The sequence below is a fragment of the Magnolia sinica genome, chromosome 12, assembly GCF_029962835.1.
Source record: "Magnolia sinica isolate HGM2019 chromosome 12, MsV1, whole genome shotgun sequence".
NCBI lineage: Eukaryota > Viridiplantae > Streptophyta > Magnoliopsida > Magnoliales > Magnoliaceae > Magnolia > Magnolia sinica.
In genome coordinates, this window is record NC_080584.1 from 70,355,161 (window position 1) to 70,375,886 (window position 20,726).

Consider the following 20,726-nt stretch of genomic DNA (forward strand, 5'->3'; position numbering starts at 1 on the left):
TAATTCATAGCTATAGAAGTAATAGCTACAGATTAGAGCCGTAGCTAGGTCATCTGTAGCAAATAATGCATACAGGTCCGATAATATGTGCAACTAAAAGTACAACTAGATCCGTAGCAATGTACCAAAGTTAACGGTAGCTAGGGCTGATGGATCAAGGGCTGCGGTTAAAATCCGTAGCTAATGGCTTTGAAAAAAATTATAATAGTGGTCTCTTACCATTTGCTAGTACATCCCCTGATAGATCAACTCATCTAAGCCACTACCTATTTTCACACCACTCATGCCCAGATGACGGATGGCTCTAATCATCCCACCATCCCCACCAATGGGCCCATGGGGCACCATATGATAGTGATCTCTGGTGGCAACATTGGCAATACGAACTCTTACACATGAGAGTAAGAAACAAAGGGGAAAAGAGATTTAAAAAAAAAAAAGAAGAAGAAGAAGAAGAAAAGAAACCTGATTCAAAGCTCTATCGGACGCCATACATATAAGTTTAAAACAACTAAACTTCAACATTAAGTTAGCATGAAATTCAACACTTTTATTTCCATTTCCACTTTACAAATCAACATATTATAGTACCTCTCCAATTAAGGTCACAACTTAGCAGTAGCTACTAGTTAGCCTACAAAAAATGATGTAGCTTTAAGTTATCCAAGTTGGAATTGCATCTATCCCTGCAGAAACCAAAATCAAGATCATAATTAATTACATGAACGGAGCAATCATACACAAGGAAATATATATTGCACACCTAACGCCTTTCATGAATCTCAACCGTTCATTTATCTAAATACACTTTCGGGGAATGTTTGCTACACAATAAACCTGCAAAAATCATACCATGCATCAAACCAAACCCTTTGCTGGTGAAGATCACATCGTATAATAAAAGACCTTTTCACTCTTGATTCATCCTCTTCCTAAAGCAACATGCATTGCAGGGATCACTGATAAAGTAGCATGATCAAATAATTTATTTGGAGGACAAATCAACAATAAGATTGAAAAGATGAGCACAACAAAGATACATACGTGTTTGGAAAAGTGTCAAGTTAAGACATAAAAGCATAAAAATGTTAGTAGAACAAGTGCTCATGATGATTCATGGGTGATAGACCATTAGTACTCTTGGCATGGAAGATCCTCACCATGAGATGATATAGGAAAGTGATTTTCCCACCTAATCTTGTAGACCAATCACTATAAGAAAACTGTCGGCAAAGGCAGAAAACTGCCGGCAAATCCTTTGCCTGCAGTCACCTAACAGCTGGTAAAGCCTCAGTCGGTAAAGGCTTTACCGGCGGTCAAGAACTTTACTGACGGTTGTACTGGACGCCACTAAATAGTCAGCTTTTGCTACACTACCAGAAAATTGGTCAAAAGCTACGGATAAAATTCGTAGCTAAATGTGCTAGCCCACAAAATGAGTGTAGTCGTTGGTACCATAGCTCTTTAAAACATTGCTACGGATTAAATCCGCGTCTTGAGAGGTCATGGCCACCAACAATCCGTACGCATAGAGAAAATCTTTCTTATCGAAAAGTGTGAAAAAAAAAAAAGAGAAGGTGACCCACATGTATCCTAGTTTTTTTATTTTTATTATTATTTCATTTTTATTTTTATTTTTTTACACCAGTCTAAGCAGCTAACATACCTTGGTTAATGTCAATGATCTCCTTGTTGCCAATGATTGCCATTGTTTCCAAGGGACTGGTTTCTTCTGTCGATCTTTAGTGAGCTGTGTAGCAGTAAAAGGCATCAGCACCAGTATTTCAAAGTCCTTCAGCAGGTTCAGGCCCTTAATGATATTGAGGTTCACCACCTGTAAGCGGAGGTTTTCTCTGTTTTGTCTACCAGAAGCTCAATCTTCTCACCACAATCCAGAACCTGCACAAAGGGAGAGATTACAATGGGTTTATGTTGTTCTGCACATCACAAGATTTAAATAATTTGGGGCCTCAAAAGACAGGGCTGCATGGAGGACCCTAATCTTGGCATTTGGGTGGCCCAAGGAAAAAGATTCTCCTAACTGCACATTGAAATATTACAGGCAACCATCTGCACATTGAAATATTACAGGCAACCATTTGTATCATAGCCATTGTCGGGAAGTTGTCCCATGCGGTCCTACTTTGCAATGTGGTGAAAACAAGCTGGCTGATTCCAGAATGTGATGAGACATGTTCAGAGTCAGTTCAAAGAACACGAGATACAGATATTCTTATAGAATTCTCTAAATACAAAGTATCTACTACATAACTTGTAATGATACACATCTGATAAATTACAACTTTTAGCTGTTTAGAAATCCAGATTGTCCAAATTGCTGACCAAATTGTAGATGAAGCTATACATCACTGTCAGATCTTGTGGGTTTGGTGGTATCATAGGTCCCCACGAAAGAAAAGAAAACTAAGGGAAAAACGATATAGCTTTTGATTACTTGTTGTCACCAACGAAGTCAGTGAAAACCACATCATCTTCAATTAAAAAACAATCAGTTGGTGGCCAAATATCAAGTTATGAGCTTACCTAGCAATATCAAGAGCAAATCTCAGAGCTTTAGAAGGCTGTAGACGTCCTTTCTTTTGAAAATAATTTGCCAAATCTCCCTGAAATCCACCGAAGTACAATAATATTTTAAGTGATGCCATACGTATTATCAACATCAATGTAAACAAGTAAAATGTATGGGGAAACTGCAATAGAATGGAATTATGGGACAACTCAAAGAAATAAAAAATTTTACATCACAAATCAGACAACCAAACATTTATAGCAGACTGCAGCAACCAAGTGTGCTATTAGAAAATTTCCATATGAATGCAAAGATGCTTACTTTTGGATGGTACTCTGAAACAATCATCATGGGTATATTCTGGAATTGCCTGTTATGATTATCCTAAACAGGGCAAGTTCCAAGACTGCCATTATAAGAGGGCATTATAAGAGGGCTATGATTATCCTAAACAAAAGAGGGCAAGTTCTATAGTGAGTGCAGAGAATTGCAAGGAATTATAGAAAATAGTAGACGTATTTGATTGGAAGTCTTTGAAAGTTTCTATAGTTCTATAGTGAGTTTTTATTGAAGAGATTGTGTAGAGACGATTAGAACGTTGCCAAGTTTGCTTGGTTGTTAGATAATCATCACGTGACTTCATCCTAACCATTGATGTAGATAGCTAAAGGTTCTCCAATCTAAATAAAGGAGGCTTCTCATTTGTAATCAATCTCACGAACCTTAGAAGTTACATGCTATTAAGTTGTCAAATGCAATACAAGTTCTCGTCTTCAAAGTCTATCAAGATGTCCTCTCTTCTTCTCCAAGTAATTGGCTACACTTGAGTGGTAGGCCGATTCGCTTACAGAAGGGCATGCACAAATGTTGCAGTCTGTGACTTTTTTTCAAGAGGCAACAATGATTTTTTTTAAACAGCAAAAGCAGGAAAACAGCACAGAACCGCTGAGATGGCGACCTGACTACAAACCAATAAAATCAAGATTATATCCCTTGAGCTTTGTAGAAGAAGAAGCTCATTCAACAACAAGCATTCTAACCCTCTGGGAAGTGCCCTCTGCCTTTTTACTCTTGTTGCTTAAGGATCTAGTATTTCTTTCTTCCCAAACAACCCATCAAATTGCGAGAAAAGACATTCTCCACAACATCTTCTTGAACTTTTCTTAAGCCCACCACAAACCGCACCAGCAAGAGATCACCCACTGACATCGGTAAGGATCAAGAAATTTTGAAACGAACCAGGAAGTCTGCCCAAATCAATCTGACAAAGAAGCAATGCACAGAGATAATCGACAGACTCTTTATCATTCATGCAACAAAAGCAAATGTTTAGGATAATCATAGCTCTTTTCACGGAGGAACTTGACATTATAAGAGGGCAAGTTCCCTGTTTGTAAAGAACAAGGAAGATCCCTGTTATGCCGAGTTTGTACATCTGCAACCTGCAAAACAGCTAGAGTATAGGTTAGGCTAGATAACACAGAACAGTTATTGATAGGGTATCTAGAAATATAAATAAAAGCACCCCATCTGCCCTCACCTTTGCTATGTTACATAATGCAAAACAGCCCCACAGAGGTTACTCAGTAAATAGCATATTTTTGGTAACATTATTTCTGGATTTTTATTTTTATTTTTTGCATGAAAGCTATGAAAAGAAAGGGGGGGGGGGGCAAAAGAAAAAGCAAGATGAAATGAAAAGTTTGCTAATATGAATTTCACTGAAATATGTTATATACAAGAAAGTATTCATCATTTATTTTAGTAAACCATTAAAAGTAGCTACAATACAAGCAGATATATGGATCTACACAGCCAGTGAAAAGAATAATTCTTTCAAGCATTTGTTTGCATGTGCAAGGAAATTACAACAATAGAGAGGCCAAGTACTTTGTGCCCTCAAAAGCAGGAGTTTGAAAGACAAAATACTGCTTGAAAAACATATTGAATACCTTAGATTAAAAAAAAAAAAAAACTTTACATCAATGCCCATAACTAACATTTCAATCCGAAGGCAGATTACATATAGCAGAGATGCGACTGTTAATTCATGAAATGGAGGGAGATAAGAAACATAAGGGCACATTCACATGCATTAAAGAGCTTCTGCAGAAATCCATTTACATGGAAACACCATATTTCTTGTACAGGTCATTAGCACAGCAGTTCATGCATCTTTCTACAACTGACTAATTGAAGAGCCACAATGGTTGGCCACCTGTTGGAAGAGATTTTGTCCATGGATGGTTATCTGATATGAGAGTTGTGAAGGGTTGTGGATTCAGCTAGCCACTAATGCATAGATTGACCATTAACAATGGACATCATCTGCACTCAGCTAATAAAAAAAGAAAAGAAAAGAAAAGAAACCAAGTAAGAAGAAGAAAGAAAGAAAGAAAGAAACCGACTCCGACTGCATCATCAATATAGTGCAGTTTATTATTGTTGGGCTTCATTTGTACCTTCTACATTGAGGTTCACTCTACTTGCCTTCAAACAGGCTGTAAGAGATTCTCCATCTCTTTCCAATCCTTTCCTTCCTACAACTTCACATTATTGCCTAAAGCACAATCAACATTTAGCTTAATATAACCAACAGGGGATAACCCATCTTGTAATTTTAACTTTTCAGGATTTATCATCATTATATTAGCACCCAGAACTTTTATTGACAGCTTGTTTGAGAAGCTACATTCCTACCTTCCAATTCTTGTCCAATGCTAGAACCCCCTGCATCAGCTTGCATTAGCTTTTCCAATCAATAAATATGGGTAAACTAACCACAGTTCAAGATCCATAAACAACAAATCAGCAAATAAACTTACAGAGATCAAGATAGGATCTCAAACATCTTTTATTAAAAGAAAGGCATAATAAAATCTGATAAATCAATTTTAGGGGCATTAATCTCAATAGTAACTAAGTAAAGAAATGGTAGGACATGTCTCAAACCTACGAAAATGCATCCTCCATAAAGTCCAGTTTCCAAGTGAAGAAAAAAGACTCTAATAGCCACATATCCTCTCTTTTATATGGGATTTGCAGTTTTATTCCACAAAGCAACAATGTTAAATATAACAATATGAAGGCCATTTCTTACTTGTTCCACTTTACCACCATTTTCACACCCAGCTCCAGCCATGACTATTTTAACTGCTGCTGCATCAACATCCGCCTTTCATATTGTGCATGATATGGCAAACCTCGTATATAAAAAAATGCCAATTACCGAAAATCCAAAAACACAATGTAATACACGATTACTCACTGTCAATGGACCATGCCCAAAAATGGTTACAGTCTCTCAATCTGGAAGAGCCTGGCTCATCCTCAATCTGCAATGGATCCCACAAGATCAATATTGTGGATCAACGATAATGAGCCCCCCGTGTACGAAATGGGTACACTTGAATACTAACTACCATTTTAAATTCTAATGAATTGGGACTATCCTCCAATTTCTCACTTCCCATGAAGGATAGTATGCTAAAATTTATAAAGAAATGATAAATGGGCCACACGTACCAATAGAAGAACCATCACATTACAGATTTGATTAAAACATGGATAAAACTGAGTTGGATACATTTAAGCCATCAAGCAAACACGTTAAATGCAGTAACCAAGGCCTACTATTGCAAAGTTATACAGAAATCGTGATCACTGAATACCTCTAGAAGATCAATCCAATCCCTTAGACGGAAAACTAGAAGATTATGGCCAGAAATCAAAACAAATCAAATCAAAATCCCCGGTGCCTCTAAAATCCTTAGGTCAAGACAAGCAAAAATCGGTAAATCAAATTGGCTCTTTGATGGAATCTTTATATGCAGACAAAACTCTAAAGAAAGAAAAAAAAAAATAGTAATTTTAAAAAAAAAAAAAAAGTAAACAATACCTGCACAAGGAAATCAGACCTGAAGCCCAATACCTACACAAGGAAATCAATACCCAAGCAATCTTCAAACCAACAAAGTAACAAAATATGCCAAACTCAGAGAAACCCAAAAAAATTGGACCAACAAATCGGCGAAGATGCAGACCAAACCTGTCATGAGACCAATACTAAAAGACAAAATGCACCACCTGGGCCAATACAAAAATAGAAGATATCCAACCAACTCTGCATAATAACTTGCAACTTAACCTGCTGGGAACCGTCATGCACCGTAATGTCTTACGGCAAAGCGGGTTCTGAGGAGTTGCAAGTTAGTCATTTAGGAAAGTATATAAATGAAGCAACAAAATATAAATTAAACATACCAAATTCAATATCAAATCCATTAAATTAAGTGCCTTTATAGGTATAAGCATAAAATAAGATTAACAAACAAAAACAAAAAATATTGCGTCTCTCTTTTAGACTCAACGGGCAGATCTGGTAGTTCCACGCTAAGACCCTTGGGTCAACGTGAAAGTGGGCTCCAAAGGAACTACTGCTCAGAGAGCACGACTACAGGTGTTACCTCTTCTACCAAACGGGCCATTGTTCTAAAGAAATTTAAACTAAATTTGCAAGCCAAAACATGCAAACAGAATATCAGCGGCCAACAAAAGATCCAAATGCAATCAAGATAAGGATAAGACCACAAAAGTAATAAAGAGAATCAGCTATAAAATTTACAGATCTTGTAACAGTGTGAAAAAATGGCAGGCCAAGTCTCAGCCATAGTATTTATCAAATATTTTATTGCAAGCACTTAAAATGTGCTTCTTTATGCTGTCGAGACCACTAATCATGTTTGTCATAATGGAAATTAGAATTTTTTGGAAGAAGAGATTATAAGATTTCTAGGATTGGGGGCTTCTTTATTCTAACTAGGAATTCAAATGATAGGAGTCCTAAAAGGGTCATTAAAGGCTGATTCGGCAAATGACTTCTTCTTGGTGTATTCTGAAAATTTCAGAAACAATGGAATGGCTGGATCACATTTATCCACATATAGCCATGTGATAAATGTAATTGCTGGTAAAGGGCTATCAGAAATTTCTAGGAAGACAAAAAAAAAAAAAAAAAAGAAAAGAAAGAAAAAAAAAGAAAGAAAAAAAAAGAAAAAAAGAAGAAGAAGAAGAAGAAGAAGAAGTAGAAGAAAGAAAGAAAGAAAGAAAGAAAGAGAGAAGAAGAAAAGAATTGGAACTCAAGGACTGCAGAATTGTTCTAAATTAATTCAGACTTCCTTAAGCAGATATTACAGAGCACCGAAAGTTCAAGAGAATTACCAAACTAAAAGAAAGTAAGAAAAGAGCAAAGTTCAAAGAAGATGACTCTGTTTCCCTTTGGAATTAAGTGTTTTTGTACAGACAATTCATTGGAAAACATTATTATCTGTCACAAGTATTTAAATATTTGAGTGTGAATGAGTATTGTTCAAGGAATGAAAGAATCTTAGCATCTACGTGTATCATGATATGCTACTCAAAGAACTAATAGATAGCCATCAAAAGGTGGGCTAGTCCTATACTTGAAGATTTATTTACTTAAACCAAGTAATAACCACCTGTGTGAATGTTGGTTGGGATCACTTAAGAGATCATTGGATATGCCCAGATTTTGCTGGAAAAAATTATCGTTGCTGCTTTGGTTTTGAAACGAGGCACCATGTTGCTAACTAGACAAGGCAGCAAGTTCAGTTGATATCCTGCATTTATTAGATGGACATGTTTAAATCACTGCATTTAGATTGAAGAGGAAACCAGTGACAAAATCATATATCAGACAATGTCAAGGAAAGGAAAACCACCATCAAACACTTGTAATGCTCCTGTAAAGTGCATCTCCATGTATATAAAGATTATATATCTAATGCCTGTAAGGATATTTTGTACCTGGAAAGTTTTCCCTTTCATAAGCATCCTCTTTAAAGGTCACCTTGAATGACATATAAAATAAAATGACTATACTACAACAAAACTAAAAGGAAGGCAACACACAGATAAATCATTTAAGAGATTCTGGCATAATGGGTCAACGATTCAAAGGCGGAGGTCCCCTCCTTTATCCATGTGGTTTCAGAACCAGTGTACCTAGATGTTCCAATTTCCCATAAAATCTGCATAACACTCTTTGAAGCTTCAGAATATGCATAAATGAAATGGTTATAGTGATTCTATCATCAAGATAAATGTCGACATCTGATAGCAAAGTGAACAAGAGTGCAAATCTAACAAAAGCACTGACAGATGAAATTTAACAAATTATACATGAAGAAGAAGAAAAGCATCATCAAAAAGATATATGAGAAGACAACATGTATAGCAACTCTTTGTCACCAAATTTGTCTCAATGTGTTGATGGTGAGTATCAAGTTGTGTTTTCGATAGTTAACACAAAAATCCCAAATTTGGAAACTCCTAGTCACCGACTCTTCAGTCTTTCCTTTTATAGTTAACATCCCATGAATATAGCTAAAATTAAAGTAAATTGTACAAGGACAGCTGAAACTCCTTTTATAATTGTAAATGCTACAAGTGCAGTTCCTCTCTAGATGAAGACTGACCAGACTAGGAGCAAAATAAACATGGAGAAACAGTTTGTTTTAAGCCTCTACTCTAAACTATTGGTTTCACTGTAATTAAGCATAATACATCCAAACACAAATACACTAATCACAAATCAAATAGGTATTAGTATGTAAAAACATTAATAAATAATGGTTGCAAAGAAAGACACCAAAATCCCTGTCAAATCAATGGCACTTACAATCATACACACATCTATAACATTAGGTTACAATAAAAACGTGGATAATAAGATAAACAAGATAACTAATTCAGTCAATTTAGGTGGGTTTTTTTTTCCTTGCAATTGGAAGTCAGCAAATCATATGACTACATATCACAATGTATATTGAATGGCCGATTATTCAGGAAATTCCTATCTCTGTGAGTATATGTTAATAACATGCCACATGACAAGAGCAATGTCCATTGAAAAAAATAAATTAAATGCATATGACTATACCAAATGGATCATAGAGAAATTAAAAACTAATGCATATGACTATACTGAAGCATACCAAACACTACAAAAAAACAGGGTTCGTTTCAGACTTAACAAGCGTTTGCATTGAACAAGTTGAGAAAGGAACCAGTTTCGACACTTGCATCATAGTTAGTTGTCCAGCAATACTTCTCCAAACATGTGATGCCATGCATGAGATCTGGACCATTCTTCTAGCCGTACCTCAGAAAACCACAACATTAGGTGATCCTAGCCACTAGAAGATTTTCAATAATTACAAACAGATGGTTAAAAAGTCTCAACCAATGTCCAACATTAACAATAAATCAGCTGTAATGCCCAAATCACTACATATCAGTGGCGGATGTAGTGCTATTTTCTTCTCCAGAAACCATTACCCAAATCAAATAGCAACAGCTGTAATGCCCAATACTTACAAATGCCATTTTCCTTCCAAACAATTTCTAAATCCAACTGAAGCAACAAAACGTGACAAAAGGAAAATGGATCTCTCCTTTGACAGCAAGTTCCAAATCAAATAGAAAGAGTCTGAAATGCTAAATTGAGTGTGCACATAACAGAACCCGTCATTTTTTTTTTCCTTCTTCTATGATGGTATTTTCTCAATCCATTCCCAAATCAAACTAGATCTGCATAAGAAGGGGAAAAAAAAAAAGAAATGGGAATTTCTCTAGAAAATATTACCAAGGTCACATGGCAACAGCCAGAAAGGTAATCTCCTTTCGACTTCGATAATGAAATGTTAAAATATGTGTATTTTGCTTATTGGTTGCTTTCAGTTTCTCGTCTTCATCACTCAACCATCTCAAGATCCTGTAAGGAAATGAATTCTACCATTGATAGCAGTTCCTATTAAGGTTTCTAACGATGGGTGTTCTAGAAGAGATGAAAAGCAACTGATGCATGATTGAACCCATTTACCAGCATAAAACAAATTGTAAGACTCTGTGCCATGCTTCAATAAATGAAAATCAAATTGTAGAAAAACTTACTGTTTCTCTGTTTTTTTTTTATCATTCACTTTTAAACACTAGTTGTATCTGTGGTCAGATGGTTAGCATTGTTTGATCCGATCAATGTAGTGCCTCACTACCACAATTTATGAATTATTCATAGTCTGAAAATGCATGGAATTCAAATTTATTTGCACGTAGAGTCAAAACATAAAGAAATTTCTTCAGATACCATGAGTAAAAATTACATGGCTATATAATTTCGATAGACAAAAGCCACAGTTCCTGACCTTTATACTTACTCTTTGCTTTCCCAGAATAGGGGTAGTTCACTCTAAAGCATTCTACAACCCTACAAAAAAAGGCATGAAATTTTAGATTCATGTATTTATATCATTTCTCAGCAAAGTAATTGGCATTCCCAAAAATACAAAATGCAAATTAGAAGGATGCGTAAGCTCACCAATCTTTTTCTGTATATGGAAAGCTAGCCACCAAATTACTGTTGGTGAAAAGAGAGAAACGACCATTAAAGAATAAGATAATGAAAAGGAAAGTATATAGCAAAACCTATCTCTACTAGATACACTGGCTAGTCCATCATCAAAGGGCCACCAAAGGATATTGTAGTTAACACCAAAACCTCCAAATCGGCAGTCAAAACCCTAAAAATCAAGAAAACATGAATAAATAACCATCAAATCCTCCAAATTGGCCATCAAAACCCTATAAATAAACAAAATATGAACAAATAAAAATCAAATCTACCAAATCAGCTATCAAAACCACCTGAAATTCCCAATTTCAAAAATCCTCGAGATCTCCAAAATTCTAAAATCCCTAATTTGTAATATCAGAACATCCCCAACTAGGGAATCGACACTACAAATCCTAATTAGGTATTCGAAACTCAAAAATTCCCAATACACAAATCATTGCACAATGTTACTTGAAGGGTTAAAAAATGCCAAATTGATATGAATAGATAAGGAGAGAGAGAGAGAGAGAGAGAGAGAGAGAGAGAGAGGGAGAGGGAGAGGGAGATACCTGATGTTGCAGCAGAATGCTCCTTGATGTGCGGTAGATCGAGCGGAGAGAGAGATACCTGATGTTGCAGCAGAGGGCCGAGGAGATAGAGAGAGAGAGAGAGAGAGAGAGAGAGAGAGCGGAGAGGGAAAGGGAGAGGGAGAGGCAGAGAGAGGGAGGGAGAGGGAGAGGGTCAGAGAGGGAGAGGCAGAGAGAGGGAGCGGTAGAGAGAGGGAGAGCGCATGAGAGCGAGAGGAGCAGCAGAGAGAGGGAGGGGGAGGGTCGTGCGGCGGCATTTGAGAGGGGGAATTAGGTTAGGTTTTTTTTTTCTTTCTTTTATATAGAGGGACCCTTCCGGCAGCCGTTAAAACTGGCCGCCGGCAAAGGGTTGGCCCATCAATCGGCTAAGGGCCAATTTCTTGTAGTGAATCCTTTATCAGCCCAAAACCTCATGTGATTATTGTAACCAGCATCATTTGAACTAGGTTCCTCTACTAGAACGTGTTATGACCAATCTAGAGAAAAGCCCACGTGCTATCAATAAGCAGACATGAAATGGTAAAGAAGTATGAAGGCTTATCAACATCTGTCACTGCCACAAGTTTTGAGCATGCCAAACTACATGATTTAACCTCAAAAAAAGGCAATAGAAAGGCATAAAAATATATTAAGACAGGATGCACACCTCCAAGGCATCAATCTCCTTCAATGAGGGCTTTCTTTTAGGTGCATCATCTTCAATTTCAATGTCTCTAGCAAAATGTTTGGGCAGAGCAGATCCAAACATATCCATCCCTAAAATCATGCAAACTGCCTTTACCATTTGTGCCATAGTGTTTGTCTGCAGTTCAAAATGATAAGGTAAACATAATTCAGTAAGTGCATAATCATATCTCGCGAGTATTTGAACAAAGCAGTGGATTACCTTGATAGAACCATTCTGGTTTCTTTTTTACTTATTTGTACAACTCATATGAAAGTTGATCTTTGCAATATCCAATGTTACCCAAGACCATCAACATCTTTTGATGTGAATCAACAACAATGCTTGGAGATTCAACACTTTTCCCTTCGGACCCTTTGTATATATCCACTTTCTAAGTATGGCATTTCTTTGTTCGACCTAGTTTCAGAGAGCTCACTTCCAATCCGCACTAGATTACCTGTGTGGCATGCACAAATGAATATCCCATGAATGTATCAATGGTGAAGGCTAGACAGAAAACTAACACACAAAAAACACATTTTGCAGGCCCCAACTGTTAAATTGTGAAAATTAAGCACACCTGCAAAATCCAGGCAATAATTTAAAAATGCAATTCTGATAGATTCTTGAATTTCTTAGACATCCAAAAATATATCATCTGACTCCGTGGCTTCGCTTCTTAGATTCTGAATCATCTTAGAAACAGTAACAAACTTTTTTTTAATCAAATGAATGTAACCAGGATGAAATAAAGAGTCTAATGTTTTTGCATTTGGTACGTCTCCAACATCAGATATGCCAAAGTTCATCAGAAGCTTAAAAAAAATAGAATAAAATGGAGCTATGCAAGTAAAATGGCTCAAAACTTGGCTAAGGCCCTATCGAATTCATCAGATTCTGATGGGCCAAATAGAGCGGGATCATGACATCCATCCAATTGCCTAGCCTTCATCCTCCGTCGTACCAGTAAATCAACTTTCTGTCTCTAGAAAGCCTTTAAATTCAAAAAAATGCTTGGCGCAATAGATACTATACAATTCAAGAAAATAGCAACTCACCAAGCAATTCAATGCAGCATTACCAAGGAGAAAGATAGCATTCATCGAATGCACAGCAATCAATAGCTGCCACACAAGATAAGGTGAAAATACTTCATTAAAACAAAATGACTAAAGGTCTAACAAATGAAAGTAAGAATACACTTTCAACACCATTAAAGTGTAGAGGAAAAAAATCAGAAGCATGCATAATCACATCAATGCCGTGTGATTCTCCAAATATATTATTTTTCTTTTTGATAAATCAGAATGGGATTTTGGCTAAGAATGTTGACTTTCACTGACCCTCATCAATCAATGTAGCCATTGATCTCAAATGTCAATTAGAACATCCACTACTTATATAGGCCACTACTCAAAATCCACTGTCTAAAGAAAACCATGCAAAAAGCAGCCTATGATGGTTTCTTCTTCTTTTTTTCTTCTTTTTTTCTTTTTTTTTCTTTTTTTTTTTTTTTTTTTGAAGCAACGAGATTTCATTAGAAAAGCAGTGAGATAGCACACCAAGCTACAACCCAAGAAAAACAAAAAAAAAAAAAAAAAACCGCCCTACAAAAGTGCGAAACAACCTTTCAGATGACTGGAATCCCATCATTTAATCAATTACTGTGCATGAGGAGCGATGCCACTTGAATTCCCAAAACGATGCCCAACAACAATGACTGGAATCCTATGGTTTTCTGCAGCAACAGAAGCCATATGTCTGTATTTCAAGTTCAAGAATAGACCATCAGTAATCATTATTTAGGAGTTAGGAATTCAATGAGAAGCAAAAACTTTTCAAAACCTTACCAGTGCATTAAGTCAACTTTTCAAAATCTGCCAGTGCATAAGTTCATAGACATCCAAGAGAATCACCAAAAGAATTGAAAATTAACAGATCAAAATATAAAATACCAAAAAATGCATAATCAGAACTCCAAGTGAATCAATCCTAATGGGTAAAACTTGCATAAGTTTGACATTTCAAAAAAAAGAAAAAAATCTTTCAATTGATCAGAGACTGGTCAATTCTTCATCTTTCAATTGATTTGATAGGCTCTGCCATAGATGGCAGATGCTAAAAAAATCTTACAAATCGAAGCTCCTAATATGTTGATCAATGTCCTACAAAAGACAGTAATGAAAATAATACATTAATTGCCCAGAAAAAGATGGCCGGAGATTGGATGTCATGAAACTCCCAATTAGATTTAGGTCATAATTCATAACAAATAGAGAAGTTTTAAAATTATAGGAACATTACTACTTACTAGCACGAACAAGTTAATTTTCAAAAAAAAAAAAAAAAAACCTAACACAAACAAGTTTCAAGCTCATGATGTGAATATGGACTTAAGATCATGGAATGAATGCAAACAAATCCAAACGCATTGGCTTCTCAATGATTTCTCTATATACAATAAAAACTACACTACTGCAACTGAACATTATACATGTTGTAGTGCCAACTATCATATGGGACCAAACAAGTGAAAAACCAAATGAAGTAAACATAAAACAGAGGTTAAGCCCACACTTGTGTGGATTCATGACCATCCACATGCAGTCACACATACCAATATGGAAAATGTGTGTGAGATGCCAGCTTACCCTTAGATGAGCCATGTGCAAATTCAGGCTTTTGTTCCTGAAGTTGGGCACAATATATAAAGGAAATGGATGGCTAATACAACTCTTTCTGACATCCATTTGTTTGTATACAATGGTCCATCAAAGGAGTGAAACACTTAATTTTTAAGCCAGAAGTTCTAAAAATAAAAAGTGTAACCCACTTGATAGAAAGCCTTGATCTCACATCCTTGTGCTGCATTGGTGCATGTGGCTACATTTTGTTGGGCAATGCTCCGGACACTCGTGGGCTTAGGAACCCTCACCCACAACTTCTGTGTGAGTCCAAGAATCAGGTTGGATGCAAATCAGGTGAGCTAATCTTATGTGAATGAAATACATACATGTATGGCACCATTCTAGATAAGAACATTTTCTGTCAGTGGAGTCATTGAGGTTCTTTGCTTGGCTTATTCATGGATGACAGTTTCCAAATTCATCCTCAGACATATTTGATTCATCCAAACAATCGTCTTAGCAAGCTTATTGTGAATGACTACTAATCAAAAATCAAACCGAAAAGATGATGCTGATCATCATATGAACAATGTCCTTCAAACAAAAAATGGCCTACAGTCCACATATAACAAGGAATAGTCATTGATCTAACAAATAAAGTTGTCAAATCATTGTGAATTTATACAATGGTCCATCAAAGAAGAGTCAGGTGAACTAGATGGCTGATACAGTGATTTCTTCCTACCGTACGATGACCTATGTGTGTTAAACTGGAGGATCTCTGGCATGGTTTCATCCTAAAAGGGTCTTGGTTGAGTCATTTCTTTAAACAATTAGTGCACAATTCTCTCTCTCTCTCTCTCTCTCTCTCTCTCTCTCTCTCTCTCTCTCTCTCTCTCTCTCTCTCTCTCTCTCTCTCTCTCTCTCTCTCTCTCTCTCTCTCTCTCTCTCTCTCTCTCTCTCTCTCTCTCTCTCTCTCTCTCTCTCTCTCTCTCTCTCTCTCTCTCTATATATATATATATATATATATATATATATAAATTGAATACTTTACAAAACTACAAATTACCATCTTCCTTACAATTCATGGATACAAAGCAGTATGTTTGAGAAGCTTACTGATGAAGATTGTTGAGCTATATCCTCTTCCAATATGTAGCTTGCATGGACATTCGAGAATGATTACTGTGTGAACAACTGCAACAAGCTAAAATGAAAGACGTGGTTGCTATTAAGTACATTTAGGAAGCCCCACCGACTAAAATTAGGCAATATATCCAATTGCCACCTAAAATGATGCAGAGGTTGCTGCTATAAGCCCCATGCTAGGAAAACGAAAGACGTGGCTGCTATTTTCTGAAGCATTATTATCAAGTCCCAATCACCAGACATGTACACAGAATGACCTGTATTGAACTCAATGGAAAACCAAAAAAAAAAAAAAAGAAATTCCATAACAGAGTTTAAATATCCATGGCTCCTACCACTGAACTTATGCAGGTTAAGAACCAGCCCATGTTCTGTGACAATCAAAGACTAAAAGTGACATGCTAATGCTTAATAGTTTGAATTTCTATAATGCTGCTAAGCATAATGATATCAGATTGATAATTTGGCTAACACCTGAAGACCTTTTGTAAGGAGCAAATATCAGATTACATATATGTCCAAACAGAGGTAGTTAGCTAACTGCAGTCACGAAACTCTCTACATTTTAGGGGTGATCATATCAGAACAAGAAATGTTGTTTCTCAAGTTGAGAACTTGTTTGAAATAAGTTTACTTGAACAATTAAGTTTCAACTGAGATGCCCAAAATGAAGCCCAAACTGAAGCCAAAATAAAATCCTCTGTACTAAACCAAGATGCCCAAACTGAAGCCAATGCAAAATCCTCTGTACTGAACCAGGATGCCCAAACTGAAGCCAATACAAAATCCTCAATACTGAACCAACTCGACCCAAATACACATGATTATTCCAAATCCAACCTTTTCATGAAACAAACCTGATTTCAAGTTGGGTATGTGTTTTCTAACCTGAATGTGAGCCAAAGGCCTTGGCACCTGTCCCTTATTTTATTTTTTTTGGGAAGAATGGGCTACAAAAATTTATTTCTAAAAGAACTAATCATAGCCAAGTTTTACGGTGTAATGGGAACATAAGTCACTTACCTCTTGAATCCATCAAGATGAATCTATACAACACCCTTTATCGGCAGACCCATTGATTCCATAACACTGCACACCTCTAAATCTAACCATCCATAACCCACTGCTACCAGCGCATTCTGAAATTAAAAAAGAAAATGCACCTTCTCATCAAGCAGACCTGTTAATGAACTATTCTACAACTGAGATTTCCTTTGGATTCTCCACAGCCTCCTTACACATCTGCTCTACTCTCCTTTGATTGTCATCCTTCTCATCATACCTTGAAAACCAAGAAGTTGTTTTCTCAACATATGTGCTCCTAGAACCCAAATTCAAAGGAGCATTTAATGCTTTCTTGCCAGTCCCGAACATAAAATGCAGTGTACCACTTTTTGGGAAGAACCCTTCTCTCATCATTATCTGAATTGTAAAACCCATTCTTTGCTGCCTCAATCACAGGCACAAAGATCTCAACCACAGAGACTCCATTCCCAACAACCATGCCATTGGATAGCTTAGCAGGGATGGCAACGGGCAGCACATTACACTCGGAAGCCTGTCCTGCATTCGCAGCGACCCCAGCTGCAGCATCCATCGTGGCGGGCCTTGCCAAGTCATCGCAAGCAAACTGCTGCTGCAAGCTCGACAGCGACCTTTCCCCATTAATCTGTTTCCTCACCTGCTCAATCTTATACGATTACAATAACCACAACACGATGTATTAACCAGAGAAGCTAAGATATGAAAGAAAAGACAACATCCATTTCCAGCGAACCTGTAGTTGCTTACCTCTGAAATTGTTCACTGTCTACAAACTTGCTGCTGACACTCGAATCGCCCCCATCGATGGGCTCCCTCTTGCGTAGAAGAGAGAGGGAGAAAGATCAGAAATGGGAAATAAAAATCCTAACCCTAGAATAAGAAAAGGGAATGATCAGAAATTTAGAAGGAGAGAAAAGGGGGAAAGAATTGGGAACGAGAGAGGGAACTTGAAAGGAGCAAAATCGGAGAGAGAGAGAGAGAGAGAGAGAGAGATGTGGACGTGGGGCTAGGGCGTGGGAGGTATATTTGAGAGAGGGAGATAAAAAGGACCCGCATTAATGAAATATCGCGCGGGATTTTTTTTTTCACGGATTTGGCATGGTTATGAGACATTTGGCTACGGATTAAAACCGTAGTTAAATAGTTACGGCTTAAACCGTAGCGAAAAACCGCCATCGTCTATATCCTCAAACTGATTTTTTGGTAGTGATATCGAAAGACATAATTAGTTATGCATGTCGACGAAAAGATGGCTAGCTATGCGGAGGAAAATAGAAACTGTTTTGAATAAGAAATACAGTAAATCACATATACATTAAGGTTGGCTAACTTTTAGAAGGGTCATAAGACATGATCCCACATTAGAATCATTGTAGGCCAATGCTACTAGTTGATTGGTTGGTTAATCCATTAAGATAGGGGAATCATACTTAAAGCCACTGCATATCCAAGCCTATAAGAGTAGCAGAGAGCAAAGACCTTTAGTCCCTCACTGACCCAAATACACAAATCTTTTATATTGCACACGTTTTCATTCTTATAGATGCTTATTTTTGTTTAGCCTCTTCACTTTTGTCCAACACAATGCTGCGGTGATGACGAATAGATTATTGTAGCTTTAGTCTAATATAGTTTGCATCGATCCACTTTGCGAGTGCATTGCTGCAGTTAGGATTAGTTTAGCTGTTCATTCACAACTTCATCATCATACAGCAAATTTGTAAGTCCTCACTTGGCTATTTCATCAAGCCACAACCAATTCACCAAACCACGTCTATCTTATGACTAGAGCTAGGCAAAACAAATCCAATCCAGTGGATCTGACCCAATCAGACCCAATTCGACCCGATCCTAACCGAATCGACGATCTGGATCGGTGCGGATCAATTTGGATATTTTCAGATCCGAATGATTTTCGGATCAAGATCGAGTCGTCGTCAATCCGTACTGATCCGGTCCGAAACCCGATCCGAATGGATCTGATTTGACCAGATCGGACTCGATCCGGAGCCTTAGGAGGAGTTTAATGGAGGATATATAATCATTATTGTTTTCTTGTGGTGTGGTCCACCCGAGATTTTTATCCCTCTAATATTTTGTATCAAGCTTTTAAATGATCCGTAAAAATGGATGAACGGCATTGATGAAATACATACATCATGCTGGGGCCCACAGATCACCGACACTACTACTACTTTCCATAGGCGTCATACCACACCACTGACACCACCTGCTACCCTAGCCTAGGCTAGCTATGTACGTGGCGTGCAAAGACGGGATGCGGATTGCGTACTACCTAGCCTGTCCCTAGCTCCAAACGGGTAGTTCTGTGGGTAGGCCCACCATGATGTGTCTGTACATCCAAATCGTCTATCCCTTTTCTCATATTATTTTAAGGCATCATAACAAAAACGAGGGAGATCCAACGATTAAATGGAGCACACCACCGATGAATCTTGCATTTAATGCAACTAACATTTAATCCTTTGTGCATTTTAATGCAACCAAGCTTATTATTTGGTGTGGTCCACTTGAGCGTTGGATATGCCTCATTTTTGTGTTCATGCCTTAGAATAATATGAGAAAAGGTATCGACGATTTGGATGTACAGATACATCACGGTGGGCCCGCCCACAAACCTGCCGTTCGAAGCTAGAGACGAGCGGGGGTAGTACGCAATCCGCGTCCAGACGGACGCAAAGACGAGAATGACGCTTCTCGAGCTCTGAGTTGTACGAACAGTTCAAAGGAGATCAAAGTTATATGGGGCCCACAGTGATGTATTTATTATATCTAAACTGTTCGTATATTTTTAGAGGTCATTGGAGAGCATAATCCAAAAAATGAATAATATCCAAAGATTATATGGACCACACCACAAATAGCAACATGGAATGATTTTCACTGTTAAACATTTCATGTGGTCCACTTGATAATTAAATCTATCTTATTTTTCGTCTCAAGCCTTACAACAAGCTCGCCAAAAGGATGGATGGCTTGGATATAACACATACCCCATGATCAGACCTACATAACTTGTTAACTTTGTTAAAGGCTCACGGCAAGGAACTTGCGTGAAAAGCATTAGATGTACTTTCGTGCAGTGCAAGTAACATATGTACGATAAAAGCTTATATATGGTGGAGGAGAGTTCTTTCATATCCACATGGGGCCCACCTTGATGTTTATGTTTTATCTAAGTTGTTCATCCGTTTTGACATATTATTTTAAACATTGGGCACAAAAAGACGATATATTAAAGGTTGAAGTAGACCATACCACATAAAATAGTTAGATTATATTCATACGATCCGAATTCTACCGAACCCGATCTAACTCGATTTCACTGATCGAGTCGTACTCGATTTGGGTCAGGTCAACTATCCATCGAATCGGCCCGAGTCAGGTGACCCGGACTCAGTCTCAAATCAAATCGATTTCGGGTCGGGCCGTTGAGAGTTTGAATCGAGTTGAGTCGGACCCAATCCGATCCAATCTAGACCGGTGCCCAGCTCTACTTATGACTATCAAGGTTTTAACTATCAGTACTATTTTGCCATGTGAACTGTCATTGGTAATCTTTCTTCTCTATCTTTTTATTTACTTCCGAACTATACTATACTCTTTATCAATTCAATAAAATTGACACTTGGCTTTATTTTTTAAGTATATTGTATTATTGTTAAACGATACAAAAGCTATCACCAGC

The 20,726-nt window shown here is 37.3% G+C and overlaps 1 long non-coding RNA gene across 1 annotated transcript; it reads right to left on the reverse strand.

Moving 5' to 3' along the window:
* Positions 1–517: 517 nt before the first annotated feature.
* On the reverse strand, positions 518–16,688 carry LOC131221620 (uncharacterized). The gene is made up of 9 exons (XR_009159497.1): positions 15,944–16,688; positions 14,331–14,362; positions 14,048–14,074; positions 13,825–13,958; positions 13,256–13,321; positions 12,417–12,654; positions 12,177–12,332; positions 853–959; positions 518–686 (listed from the first exon to the last, which is right to left on the reverse strand). It is a non-coding gene; the product is annotated as an uncharacterized LOC131221620 (long non-coding RNA).
* Between the last annotated feature and the right edge of the window lie 4,038 nt (positions 16,689–20,726).